Source organism: Phyllobates terribilis, unplaced genomic scaffold (genome assembly GCF_046119375.1).
Source record: "Phyllobates terribilis strain yellow unplaced genomic scaffold, ASM4611937v1 Scaffold_4__5_contigs__length_816908805, whole genome shotgun sequence".
NCBI classification, from domain to species: Eukaryota; Metazoa; Chordata; class Amphibia; order Anura; family Dendrobatidae; genus Phyllobates; species Phyllobates terribilis.
The window spans coordinates 143,340,347-143,355,009 of record NW_027362764.1 but is presented as its reverse complement, the minus strand read 5'-3'; the positions used below and the strand labels follow the sequence as shown (position 1 = coordinate 143,355,009).

The 14,663-nt window shown below is 46.3% G+C and overlaps 1 protein-coding gene across 9 annotated transcripts in view; it reads left to right on the top strand.

The window, feature by feature from the left end:
• The window catches only part of LOC141265127 (ATP-binding cassette sub-family B member 5-like), a 1,418,963-nt gene that overhangs the window by 886,798 nt on the left and 517,502 nt on the right, over positions 1 to 14,663 (top strand). Inside the window, exon 1 of one of the 9 annotated variants that reach the window (XM_073677811.1) lies at positions 1,076 to 1,231. The exons of the other annotated variants lie outside the window; for them this stretch is intronic. The gene's annotated coding sequence lies outside the window, so the exon portion shown is untranslated. Of the gene's footprint in view, positions 1 to 1,075; positions 1,232 to 14,663 lie in introns of those variants that run through there. 9 annotated transcript variants of the gene reach the window in all.

Sequence of the window (14,663 nt, the reverse complement as noted above, 5' to 3'; positions counted from 1 at the left end):
AAGAGGACAATTTGCATATTCCAGGTGCCTTCTGGGAAAAGCGAAGAGTCTCCTTCAGCTAGAAGATCGTTGGGTACAGCCGGGATCAGCAATTTGTTTATCCTAGGGTATCACAAGAAAGAAGACAGACATCAAGTCAACAGGGACAAGGAGCAGCATGGCAGATGTGACAACCTACATGGTGAGCTGCAACATGTGCTACATGTTCACAGATCGACTAGAAGCTGAAACCAACTTCACCTGCCAGAAGTGTAGACTACTGGCTCTTTTAGAAGAAAAGGTGCGGGGACTGGAAGAAAGAATTGCGACATTAAAACTCATCAAGGAAAATGAAGACTTCCTGGACAGAACAGAAGCGTCACTACTGGTCACGGAAAGTGAAGGAAGCGTCAGAGAACCTCCAGAGGCAGACAAGTGGAGGCAAGTGACCAAAAGAAGCAAGAAGACCATGGAGACACCACTAACCACACAACTGAGAAACAGATTCCAAGGACTTGTGGAGGACGAAGATGGCACACCTAAGGATGAGGAACTACCAGCAAGCAAAAAAGAAAAGAGCACCCAGAAACACCCAGAAGCGACAAGAAAAAGGACAGCCAAGAAGGGAAGAAGAGTGGTGGTGGTGGGAGACTCACTACTGAGAGGAACAGAAGCAGCTATCTGCAGACCGGACATAACCGCAAGAGAAGTATGCTGCCTCCCAGGGGCGAAGATCAAGGATGTTACCGATAGGATACCGAAGCTCATCAGTTCCAAGGATGTCCACCCATTTCTTCTGATACATGTTGGCACCAATGACACGGCAAAGAAGGACCTACCGACAATCTGCAAGGACTTTGAAGTATTGGGGAAGAAAGTAAAAGAACTGGATGCGCAGGTAGTTTTTTCTTCTATCCTTCCAGTAGACTGGCATGGCGTCAGGAGATGGAACAGGATCCTTGATGTGAACAACTGGCTGAGACGATGGTGCAGACAACAAGGATTTGGATTCCTGGACCACGGTGTGAATTACCTCTATGACGGACTCCTTGCCAGAGACGGACTACACCTCAACAAACCCGGGAAACACACATTCGCAAGGAGACTCGCAACACTCATCAGGGGGGCGTTAAACTAGAAGAAGAGGGGATGGGAAGAAAAATGCCGGACACGAACATGCAACCAGAGAACATACTAATGAAAGATATGAAGTGCGACAAAGAAGGTCCAAGACAAGATACTTGGAAGGGAGGTAAGAAAATTTCTAATACAATCCACAGGGAGAAGATTGGAACAAAACAAAATCGTGTAAACTGCATGCTAGCAAATGCCAGGAGCCTGACAAGCAAGATGGATGAACTGGAAGCAGAAATATCTACAGGTAACTATGACATAGTGGGAATAACCGAGACATGGTTAGATGAAAGCTATGACTGGGCAGTTAACTTACAGGGTTACAGTCTGTTTAGAAGGGATCGAAGAAGTCGGAAAGGGGGTGGAGTCTGTCTATATGTAAAGACGTGTCTAAAGCCTACAATACGGGAAGATGTATGGGAGGGAAATGAGGAGGTCGAGTCCTTATGGGTGGAGATACATGGGGCAAAAAACAATAGTAAAATTATCATAGGAGTCTGTTATAAACCACCAAATATAGCAGAAGCCACGGAAAGTCTATTAATGAGACAAATAGACGAAGTAGCAAAAAATAACGAGGTGATTATTATGGGGGACTTCAACTACCCCAATATAGACTGGGAAACCGAAAGCTGTAGATCTCAGAAAGGAAACAGGTTTCTGTCAATTATCAAAGACAATTATTTGTCACAACTTGTGCAGGAACCAACTAGAGGGACGGCCCTTTTAGACTTAATATTAACTAACAGGCCAGACAGAATAACTGAGGTGCAGGTCGGGGGGCACCTGGGAAATAGTGACCACAACATTATACAATTCCACATGTGCTTCAGTAGGGTGCCCAGCAAGGGAGTCACAAAAACACTGAACTTCAGGAGGGCAAAGTTTGATCAGCTAAGAGATGCCCTTCACCTTATAGACTGGGATAGTATCTTTAGTAATAGGAGCACGGATAGAAAATGGGAAATTTTCAAAACAGTCCTACATAGTCACTGTAGAAGGTACATACCTTATGGGAATAAAAGGGCTAGGAATAGGAGGAAGCCAATGTGGCTAAATAAGGAAGTCAAGAGGGCAATGAAAAACAAAAAAAGGGCTTTCGGTAAACTTAAATAAGAAGGCAGCGAGGAAGCGCTAATATCTTATAGGGAAAAAAACAAAATCTGTAAGAAACAAATAAGAATAGCAAAAGAGGAGACAGAGAGACTAATTGCCAAGGAAAGTAAAATGAATCCCAAACTGTTCTTTAACTATATAAACAGTAAAAGGATTAAAGCTGATGTAGTTGGCCCATTGAAAAATAACCTGGGTAAAATCATAGAGGGCGATGAGGGTAAAGCAAACCTACTCAATAGCTTCTTCTCCACTGTTTTCACAAAAGAAAACAATTTATCGGAGGAAATGCAGAGTGATAAAGTAAACCCTCCGCTAAATATCACCCACCTAACCCAGGAGGAAGTTCAGAAACGCCTAAATAATATCAAAATAGACAAGTCACCAGACCCAGATGGCATACACCCCCGGGTACTAAAAGAATTAAGTAATGTGATAGACAGACCGCTGTATCTTATATTCAAGCACTCTTTATGGACAGGGACTGTCCCACTAGACTGGCGCCAAGCAAATGTGGTACCAATATTCAAAAAGGGGTCTAAAAGTGACCCTGGGAACTATAGACCAGTAAGCTTAACATCTGTTGTGGGTAAATTGTTTGAAGGATTTCTTAGAGATGCTATTGTAGAATATCTTAATGATAATAACTGTCTAACTCCATATCAACATGGATTCATGAGGGATCGCTCCTGCCAAACAAACCTGATCGCCTTCTACGAGGAGGTGAGCTCACAGCTGGACCGGGGAGAGTCAGTGGATGTTGTATACCTTGACTTCTCCAAAGCGTTTGATACTGTGCCACACAAAAGGTTGGTTTATAAAATGAGAATGCTTGGTCTGGGGGATAATGTGTGCAAGTGGGTAAATAGCTGGCTGAGTGATAGAAAGCAGAGGGTGGTTATCAATGGAGTAAGCTCAGGGTGTGTCAGGGTTACTAGCGGGGTGCCTCAAGGGTCTGTCTTGGGCCCTATATTATTTAATATATTTATTAATGATCTAGTGGAAGGGTTGCATAGTAAAATAGCAATATTTGCAGATGATACTAAACGTTGTAAAGTAGTTAATACCGATGAGGATAGGGCACAGCTACAGGAGGATTTAGATAAATTGGGGAGTTGGGCCAAAAAATGGCAAATGGGGTTCAATGCCGATAAATGTAAGGTCATGCACATGGGAAAGAAAAACAGCAGTCACCCATACATATTAAATGGGAAACCTTTGGGGAAATCTGACATGGAGAAGGACCTGGGCGTCTTGGTTAATAGCAAATTAAATTGGAGTGCGCAGTGTCAGGCAGCAGCTGCGAAGGCAAATAGAGTCATGGCATGCATCAGAAGAGGAATAGGGCATATGATGAGAACATTGTTCTTCCTCTGTATAAAGCGCTGGTAAGGCCGCACTTAGAATATTGTGCACAGTTCTGGGCTCCGGTGCTCAGGAAAGACATATTGGAGCTAGAGAGGGTACAAAGGAGGGCGACTAAGGTAATAAAGGGAATGGAGGGACTAGAATACCCAGAGAGGTTGTCAAAATTAGGCCTATTTACGTTGGCAAAGAGAAGGCTTAGGGGAGACCTCATAAACATGTATAAATACATCAGGGGGCAGTACAGAGATCTCTCCCATGACCTGTTTATACCAAGGATGGTGACAAACACGAGGGGGCACACTATGCGTCTGGAGGAAAGGAGGTTCCTGCACCAGCATAGAAGGGGATTCTTTACGGTCAGAGCCGTGAGACTCTGGAACTCTCTGGGAGAGGAAGTGGTGATGTCCAACTCACTTAATGAGTTCAAGAGAGGCCTGGACGCCTTTCTTGAGAACAATAAAATTACATCTTATGCTTAGGGATAGTTAATTAATCCAGGGATTTAATCTGACTGCCAGATTGGTGTCGGGAAGTGAATTTTTCCTCAATGATGTAAATTGGCCTATACCGCATGTTTTTTTGTTGCCTTCCCCTGGATCAACGCTGCGGAATAGCTGCAGTGCACAAGAAATAGGCTGAACTGGATGGACGCTTGTCTTTTTTCGGCCTTATAAACTATGTAACTATGTAACTATGTTAACACTCTTAATTTTGCAGTCCTGAAGTATGCAAAAACAAAACCATTTTATAACCAACCTTCTAATCTTACAATGAGTGTATACAGAGTGAATTCAAAACTCTAAGGCTGCGTGCCCACTATGCGTTTTTCAAGCATTTTTGCCGCGGAATTTCCGCAGCGAAAACGCTTAAAAACGCTTGGTAATACGTGCCCCAGGGTCCCCAATGATAATCCGCATGTGCTGTGCACATGCTGTGGAAATTTCCACTGCGGATTATCATTGTGGAAAAATATGCAGCATGTCCATTAATTTTGCAAACTCGCAGCGTAATTGCCACCATTGACTTGCATTGAATTGCTTAATATCCGCATGACTACATGTGCACCCGGATGGTACTCGGGTCTGGAGAAGAGGAGACTCTCCTCCTGACCCGGGTACCATAAGTACCTGTAAAAAAAAAAAGAATTTAAAATAAATAAAAACATTATACTCACTTCCTGATGGCCCCCGGTCTCCATAGCGATGCGTCCTCGCTCCCCGGCAGCTCGCGATGGTCTAAAAGGACCTGCCATGATGTAATTGATGCCGGGGCCTGTGGCTGGGGCTGATGCCAGGGCCTTTGGCTGGGGCCGATGATGAGGCCTGGGGCTGAGGCCGAGGCCTCTGGCTGGGGCCTGGGTTGAGGCCTCTCGCTGGGGCCTGTACTGGGCTGGGGCTGGTGCCAGGCTGTGAGCGGCACTGGGCAATGAAGCAGAGTGGCCTGTGCAGCTTTCCGGTATGCACGGCCATCTTCCTAGAGCTGTAATCTACAGGAAAATGGCCACCTAAGCTCCCGGTCTGCACATGCACCGGCTCGGGTGGCCATTTTCCCTTCAGATCATGGCCTTAGGAAGATGGCCACGCACACCGGAAAGTTGCGCAGGCCGCTCTGCTTCCCCTCCGGATGCCGCTCACAGCCCGACACTGGCCCCAGCCCCAGTACCAGCAAGGCTGCCGCCGCTACCACCACCACATTCCTGAAGGATGGAGGACCCTGCGATCCTGCTCCACCACCACCGTAAGTAACATTCGGACCATAAAACTCCCCCTCCCAAATTTTGGGGGGGGGAAGTGCGTCTCAGGGAACGAAAAATATGGTAAGCATATATAAATATACATTTATTTATATCCTTAACAATCGGTGCTGGTCCCAGCAATTGGACCCCCACCAATCAATAACTTATCAGTTATCCTTTGGCCATGTTCACACATCCAGTATTTGGTCAGTATTTTATTTCAGTATTTGTAAGCCAAAACCAGGAGTGGAACAATCAGAGGAAAACTATAATAGAAACTCGTGCACCACTTTTGCATTTATCACCCACTACTAGTTTTGGCTTACAAATACTGAGGGAAAATTCTGACCAAATACTGAATGTGTGAACATGGCCTTAGGATAGGTGATCACTTGGTCTCACCATAGAACACCTGTAAGTGCATATATGCTACTGTGTAATAGTTACAGAACAGGGAGAGGTTAAACATCCAAGTATTTAATCTCTATTGAAAATAACCTACACCAGGGGTCTCAAACTCGGTTGGGTATATGGGCCGCACACAAAAAGAAGTTAATTTGGGGGGTCGCATTCTTTGCAGGACAAAGTGACATTTTTAGTGATACCATTTTTTTTCTATACTCCTTGTAAACATTTTTTCTATTTTATTTTATTGCTTATAGCTTGGGTCGTTACAGATGTGTCGAAAACAAATGTGCACTTTTTTTGTTTAATTTAGTTTATATATAAAGCAGCATTTTTAGTGGCAAAATATTTTTTCATGCTTTATTTTGAAGTTTTTCTGGCAAACATCTTGTAGTAATGTGCCCCATCTTGGTATGCATCTTGTAATATCCCCCATCTTTGTCCCCATCTTGTAATATTCCATACTGGTCCCCATCTTGTTGTAATGTCTCCCATCCTGGGCTCCATATTGTCGTAATGTCCCATACTGGTCCCCATATTGTAGATATGTCCTCATCTTGTAGTAATACCCCATCCTGGTCCCCATCTTGTTGTAATGTCCCCAACCTGTAGGAATGTCCCCATCATGGTCCCCCTCTTGTAGCAATATGACCATCCTGGTCCCCATCTTGTAGGAAGGTTCCCATCCTGGTCCCCATCTTGTAGTAATGTCCCCATCCTGGTCCCCATGTTGGAATGTCCCCATCCTGGTCCCCATGTTGGAGGAATGTCCCCATCCTGATCCCCATGTTGGAGGAATGTCCCCATCCTGGTCCCCATGTTGGAGGAATGTCCCCATCCTAGTCCCCATGTTGGAGGAATGTCCCCATCCTGGTCCCCATTTTGGAGGAATGTCCCCATCCTGGTCTCCATCTTGTTGGAAAGTCCCCATCCTGGTCCCCATATTGGAGGAATGTCCCCATCCTGGTCCCCATCTTGTAGGAAGATCCCCATATTGGAGGAAGGTCCCCATCCTGGTCCTCATGTTGGAGGAAGGTCCCCATCCAGGTCCCCATCTTGTAGGAAGGTCCCTATATTGGAGGAAGGTCCCCATATTGGATGAATGTCTTCATCCTGGTCCCCATATTGGATGAATGTCCTCATCCTGGTCGCCATCTTGTAGGAAGGTAGCCATCCTGGTCCCCATGTTGTAGGAATGTCCCCATCCTGGTCCCCATGTTGTAGGAATGTCCCCATCCTGTTCCCCATGTTGGAGGAATGAACCCATCCTGGTCCCCATGTTGGAGGAATGTCCCCATCCTGGTCCCCATGTTGGAGGAATGTCCCCATCCTGGTCCCCATGTTGGAGGAATGTACTGTTCTTCACATACACATATAAGAGAGAAAAAAAAAAAAGATTCTTCTTACCTGACCTCCTTTCCCTCGGCGTCCTTTCTGGACCTCTGTCCCGCAGGCATTATAGCCCCCTTGATGATCGTGGTCCAGGGGCCGCCGACAGCTGAGCTTTAGTTCAGTGTATTGCCGCACAGAGACTGGCTCTCTGCACAGCAATACCAATGCCAGCCGCCGGCCTATCAGGGGCTAGCAGCTGACATCTGCGCATGTCAGTGATGTTATACGCCATTGTGCTGGGACGCAGATGTCAGCTGCTGGCCTCGGATAGGCTGGCATTGGTATTGCTGTGCAGAGAGCCGGTCTCTGCCTGGCAATACACTGAACTAAAGCGCAGCTATCGGCGGCTCCTGGACCGGGCCACGATCGGGTTCTATGGTGCCTGCGCGTGGTTGAGACCCCTGATCTACACCTTATTGATATCAGAGAGAACAAGTGACCTCCATACACAACACAATCTACTATACCAACACCAAGAATACCACATACAAGGGACAAATACCACCACACTGTGACCAGACTACATATTACCACCACACAATGACCAAATATTACCACTTAAAGGGGATAAATACTACCATGCCATGACCAGACCACATATTACCACCACATAGTGACCAAATAATACCACATACAGGTCAAAAATACTGCCAGACCACATAATACCAACACATATTGACCAAATAATATCACATACTGGCGATAAATACAGTCACACTATGACCAGACCATGTATTACCACAAGTGATGAGCGAACACTAAAATCCTCGGGTGCTCGTTGCTCGGGTTGAGCATATTAGAATGCTTGGGTTCTCAACCCGAGCAAAGAGCCCAATGTAAATCTATTCAAAACATAAGCATATTTCTGGCGGCCCCCCCGGAGGTCTTGGGGGGGCCTAAAAATTTCCCAAATCCACGGGAACAGTGCTGAAATGAACCCATGACAGATGTCAGCATGATCCCACAGCTATGACAGTGACCCGCGGTAAAAAGCTTACCGCGGGTCATAGGCACCGACTGATGGGACTACTAACCCATCAGCCGACGCCTGCTGTCATAGGAAATAGCGAGCACAGGCACCGCTGGATGGGAACAGTAGTCTCTCTCAGCATCGCCTATGCTGACAGTAAAAAAAAAAGAAATTTAAAATTAATAAAAAAAATTCAAATAAAAAAACATATTACACTCACCTACCACGTTCCTACAGCTTGTCCCCAATGCCCTTATCCCCTGCAAAAAATAATAAATAAAAAAACACCATATACTCACCTTACACCTAATCCACAAAGCCCATGTCACCTGTAATAAAGATAAAATAATAAACCACCGTAATCCTCCTCTGTCCGCCGCAGTCCATATAGCGATTGTTCCACATTGATCTCATGAATAGAACAACCCCATCAGAAAATGTGACTGCTCTATTCTGCAGCCACAATACACTGACAGGAGTGCAATTGCTCCAGTCAGTGTACAGGCTGATCTGCTGGGAGTGAGGTCAGACGAGTTCATCGTCTGACCTCACTTACGGCACTACTGCTGCATGGGAATTTCTCACACAGCAGTAGTGTTGTGAGGTCACACAAGTTCATCAGCTCATGAACTCGTGTGACCTCTCTGCCAGCAGCTCAGCCTTTACACTGACACAGAAGTGATTACACTCCTGTGTCAGTGTATAGCCTGCTGTCCTGTAGAACAGTCACATCAGTAACGGCATGTGTTTACTGCGCTGTCATGTAGATGACAGCACAGGAAACACCCGAACAGGTATAGGTCCATACTGAACACTTACTACCAGAACAGTAGGTGTTCAGTACGGACCAATACCTGGCTTCCGTGCGGTGCAGCTCAGATAATTCAGAAATCAAAATCAAATGAGCTTATTAAAGGGACCCGAGCACTTGAATACCATGCAATACTCAGCACTGCTTGAGTACCCAGCACGCTTGCCCATCACAAATTACCATCTCATAATGACCGAGTAATACCATATATAAGAGAGAAATAAAACCACACCATGACCAGACCACATATTACCACCTCATAGTGACCAAATAATATCACATACACAACCATACCATGACCAGATCACATATTGCCACCACATAGCGATCGAATAATACCACATACAAGAGAGAAGTACCACCAAACCATGACCTGGCCACATATTACCACCTCATAGTGACCGAAAAATAACACATACAAGAGAGAAATACCACCACACCATTGCTGGACCACATATTACCACCTCATAGTGGCTGAATAGTACCACATACAAGGGAGAAATACCACCACACCATGACCAGATCACATATTACCACCACATAGTGACCAAATACTGCAATACTGAACATTAATAAAAAACACAATACTAATAACACTAATATTACCACTGATGACATTATACACAGGAGCTCTGTATATATAGTTTCAGTGTACAAGTAATGCGGTGATCACCAGTGACATTATCCACAGGAACTCTGTATATAGTATACAATATATAATGTCAGTTTACAGGTAATACAGTGACTCACCAGTGACATTATACACAGGAGCTCTGTATATAGTATAGAGTGTATAGTGTCGGAAAATATAATGAAAAGTAGGAAAAGGCTCAACGTGTAGAAAATAGTATGACAGCTCCTGGATTTAGCTCGCTTGGATCCTAAGCCTTTGACCACTGGCAGAATCACAATACAAGAAAGAAAATGGATCCGTGCAGTCCAATATGCTAAAAATTCCTTGTTTTTATTCCATCACATTAAAAAAGTAGGGACATAAATACACTTTAAAAAAGTAAATCCAATCTGACGCGTTTCTGGCCGAAGCCCTTAGTCATAGAATGTATTACTCCAGATTACAACACAATTATATATACAAAGGCACCACCCAAATAAACGTCACAGCAAAATTATTATCTAATTAACAACAGTTGATACAGGATGCCAGGCTCTAATATAGGAGCATTTGCTATCATGCGTTCAACTCATGTTAAATCTATAAATAGAAATACTGTACATAGAAGAAAAACATTGAATACATTTCTGCCATAGAAAATCACCGCGTAATTGCACAAAAGTATATACATGTGCTATTAATGAACAACAAGAGATGATGCAAAAAAACAACAGAAATGCGTTCAAAGAATGAATATAAAAAATCAAATAGCATGCATATTTATCTGACTAAATAATGTATATAAGCTGATAGTTTAGTAATGAAAATTTGTCAAACACAGATACTAATAAAATACACACAAATTGAAGCATATTCAGATTACATGCTGAACATCAAGGGGAACATATGAATAATTTCCCAACAGACACAAACTGATAATATAATGGTAGATGCATGTCTCTGTCTGAAGCCTTTATAGACTGCGCAAGCGCGACACGCCTGCGCAGTCTGACTCCCGACAGAAGACAGCATGGAGCCATTACAGGCAAGAGGAGTGTATGGTGCCTGAGATCACGGTGTGCATAGACACTGAAGGCATACCGCAATCTCCGGCGCCATACTTACATTCTTACCTGACCGAGAGGAGCGTTTCCGCAGCGCCTCTCTTCGTCGGAGACCGGGGCAGGAGTGAGGCGTCGGAATCGACGCATGCGCATAGCGCTATCCGGCGCTATTTTACTGTAAACACATTTGCAGATTCCGGTGTCTCACTCCTCCCTCGGCCTCCAGCAGAACAGGACACAGCAGCGCTGGAGGACAGGGAAGAAAGGTGAGTATAGGTGTTTATTTTTTTGTATGTGTGTGCAACGTGAAAGGGATGAGGGGTGCCACACATAACAGGATTGGGGGGATGAGGGGTACCATGCATACCAGCATTGTGGGGTGAGGGGACCATAAATACCAGGATTGGTGGGTGAGGGGACCGTGCATACTAGGATGACGGGTAGCACACATACCAGGATTGGGGAGTGAGGGGACCATGCATACCAGGATTGTGGGGTGAGGGGGATCATGCATACCAGGATGAGGGGTACCACACATACCAGGATTGGGGGGTGAGTGGACCATGCATACCAGGATTGTGGGTGAGGGGACCATGCATACTAGATTTGGGGGTGAGGGGACCATGCATACCAGGATTGGGGGGTGAGGGGACCACACATACTAGGATGAGGGGTACCATGCATACCATTATTGAGAGGTGAGGGAATCATGCATACCAGAATTGGGGGTTGAGGGGACCATGCATACCAGGATAAGGGGGTGAGGGGACCATGCATACCAGGATGAGGGGTACCACACATACCAGGATTGGGGGGAGAGGGGAACATGCATACCAGGATTGGGGGGTGAAGGGTGCCATGCATACCAGAATAGGGATGAGGGGTGCCATGCATACCAGGATGAGGGATGGGGTGCCATGCATACCAAGAAAAGGATGAGGGGTGCCATGCCTACTAGGATGAGGGATTGGTTGCCATGCATACCAGGATGAGGGGTAATATACATACCAGAATAGGAATGAGGGGTACTATGCATACCAGGATGAGGGATGGGGTGTCATGCATACCAGGATTGGGGGATGAGGAGGCCATACATACCAGGATTGGGGTATGAGGGGTGCCATACATACCAGAATAGGGATAAGGGGTACCATGCATACTAGGATGAGGAATGGGGTGCCATGCATACCAGGATGAGGGGTACCATACATACCAGGATACGGATGAGGGGTATCATACATACCAGGATGAGGGTTGGGGTGCCATGAATACCAGGATTGGGGGATGAGTGGTGCCATGCATACCAGGATTGGCAGATGAATGGTGCCATGCATACCAGGATAGGGATGATGGGTGCCATGCATACTAGGATGAGGGATTGTGTGCCATGCATACCACGTTTCTGGGATGAGGAGGTCATGCATACCAGAATTGGGATGAGGGGTGCCATGCTTAACAGGATGAGGTGTACCATACATACCAGAATAGGGATGGGGAGTACCATGCATACCAGGATTGGGGGATTAGGAGTTCATACATACTAGGATTAAGGGATGAGGGGTGCCATACATACCAGAATAGGGATGAGGGGTGCCATGCATACCAGGATGAGGGATGGGGTGCCATGCAAACCAGGATGAGGGGCGCGATACATAACAGGAGAGGGATGAGGGGTGCCATTCATACCAGGATGAGGGACGGGGTGCCATTCATACCAGGATTGGGGATGAGGGGTACCATGCATACCAGGATTGGGGATGAGGGAGCCATGCATACCAGGATTGGGGATGAGGGAGCCATGCATACCAGGATTGGGGATGAGGGAGCCATGTATACCAGGATTGGGGATGAGGGAGCCATGCATACCAGGATTGGGGATGAGGGGTGCCATGGATACCAGGATTGGTGATGAGGGGTACCATGCATACCAGGAAAGCGATGAGGGTTGCCATGCATACCAGGATAGGGATGAGGGGGCCACACTTACCAGGATTTGGGGGTGATGGGACCATGCATACCAGGATTTGGGGGTGAAGGAACCATCCATAACATGATTGGGGGGTGAGGGGACCATTAGTGATGAGCGAGCATGCTCGCTACTACTCGGTGCTCGCCCGAGCATCTCACTACTTGAGATGCTCGGCGCTTGTCGAGTATTTCCTGGGTTGCTCGGTGGGAGCTCGGGTCCCCTTCCTGCATGTTTGGCACTCAACATGCCAATCAACATGCAGGGATTGCCTGCCACTCACTGTAATGCCGTAGCCATGTTGGTTGTGGCATTACAGTGATTGGCTGGCCGCACAGAATCATCAGGTCTATATCAGACCTGGCGCCGCCATGTTCGTCACAGTCACTCCGAAATTAGACAGTGTAGGGAGAGGTGCTGCTGCGTCAGGGAGATTTGCTTGTGTATTAGGTAGTGCAGGGAGAAAAAACGTACATTACACATATCCATCTTAACAAACAGTCCTTTTGAGGACTAACTAATCCATCTGCAGACATATCAGGCAGGCAGTGTATATAGGCAGGCAGGCAGGGTATATAGCAGACTGCAGTGCATATAGCACAAGAGGCTCCATTCCAATTCTGCCTCCTGCTGCTGTTAGATATTTCTATACAAAGGCCCAGGTCTCAGGGGCCAGGAATAATTTTCTTTGGATCTTAATCCTCATTGTTTGCTTAAAAAGCAATCCAGAGAACACCGTTTTTCTGTGCCATTTGCTTGTTGGCACTGCAGAATACAAGCCAGGTCCTTTCCATATTACAGCGCTAGAAATCCAGCTATTTAAAACTGGGTGATCAAACGGATCACATATACGTTGTCAGAAAATACTGCCATTTCTGGCCTCCATTAAAAATTTCCTTTAGTGTGTCAGTGAAGCAATTCACAGCAGTTTCCTGTTCAAACTACTTACCTACATGCCAGGCATTTAAAACTGTTTTCTCCGTCAAACGGATCACATATACATTGTCAGAAAATGCTGCCATTTCTGGCCTCCATTAAAAATTTCCTTTAGTGCATCAGTGAAGCAATTCACACCAGTTTGCTGTTCAAACTACTTACCTACAAGCCAGGTATTTAAAACTGTTTTCTCCGTCACACGGATCACATATAAGTTCGCTCCAAACTCAGTCATTTGTAGTGAGCATGGAAGATGCTGTCCTCCATTTAAAATGGGCAAGGCACGTGACAAGGGGCGGGGAACTGGATGTGATGGTAATGTTGCATGCAGAGGCCGAGGACAAGGCCGTGGGCAAGCTGAAATTGTGCCACAACAAACACCCACATCTTCTCGCCTGACCTTTCTGTCCCAATTTCTAGGGGACCGCAGCACACCACTATTGAACCCAGAGCAGTGTCAAAAGTTTGTTGGTTGTATAGCGGATAATGCTTCCAGTCCCTTAGCCACCACCACCACCACCACCCTGTCTTCCACATGGTCAAGTCTCAGTAGCCGTGAGTTTGGACCGCATATTCCTCACCCTGATTCTCCTTCCTCCCACCATGCCGAGGGCCCAGAGACAACTGATCCCACACTTGGACACTCTGAAGAGCCTTTCACTTTTCCATTTATATATTCAGGCCTCTCACCCCTTCCGCTTGAACCGGGGCAAGAGGAGATCGCGTGTAGCGATGCCCAAATATTTCAGCAGCCACGGTCACACCGAGGCGATCGTGGGAAAGTGTCACAAGAGATGGACGATGATGAGACACAATTGCCAGAAAGTCAGGAGGAGGACCAGGGTGCGGAAGTGGAAGAAGAGGTGGTGGATGATATAGTAACTGACCCAACCTGGCAGGAGGACATGCAAAGTGAGGACAGCATCACAACCATTCCCCGTAACACCATCATGAAGGAAGTTGCCAGTACAACTGTTAGGTCTTCCCGAGTCTGGTTGTTTTTTAAAGACTCTGCCGATAACCCCAAAAAGGCCACTTGCACCACCTGCCAGGCCAGCATCAGCAGGGGGTGGCAAAACGACCAGCCTGACCACCACCAACATGATCAGGCACATGGCAGCAAAGCACCCGACTTTGTAAGCTGAACCCCAGGGTCCAGGAACAGTGTCTGCAGGTG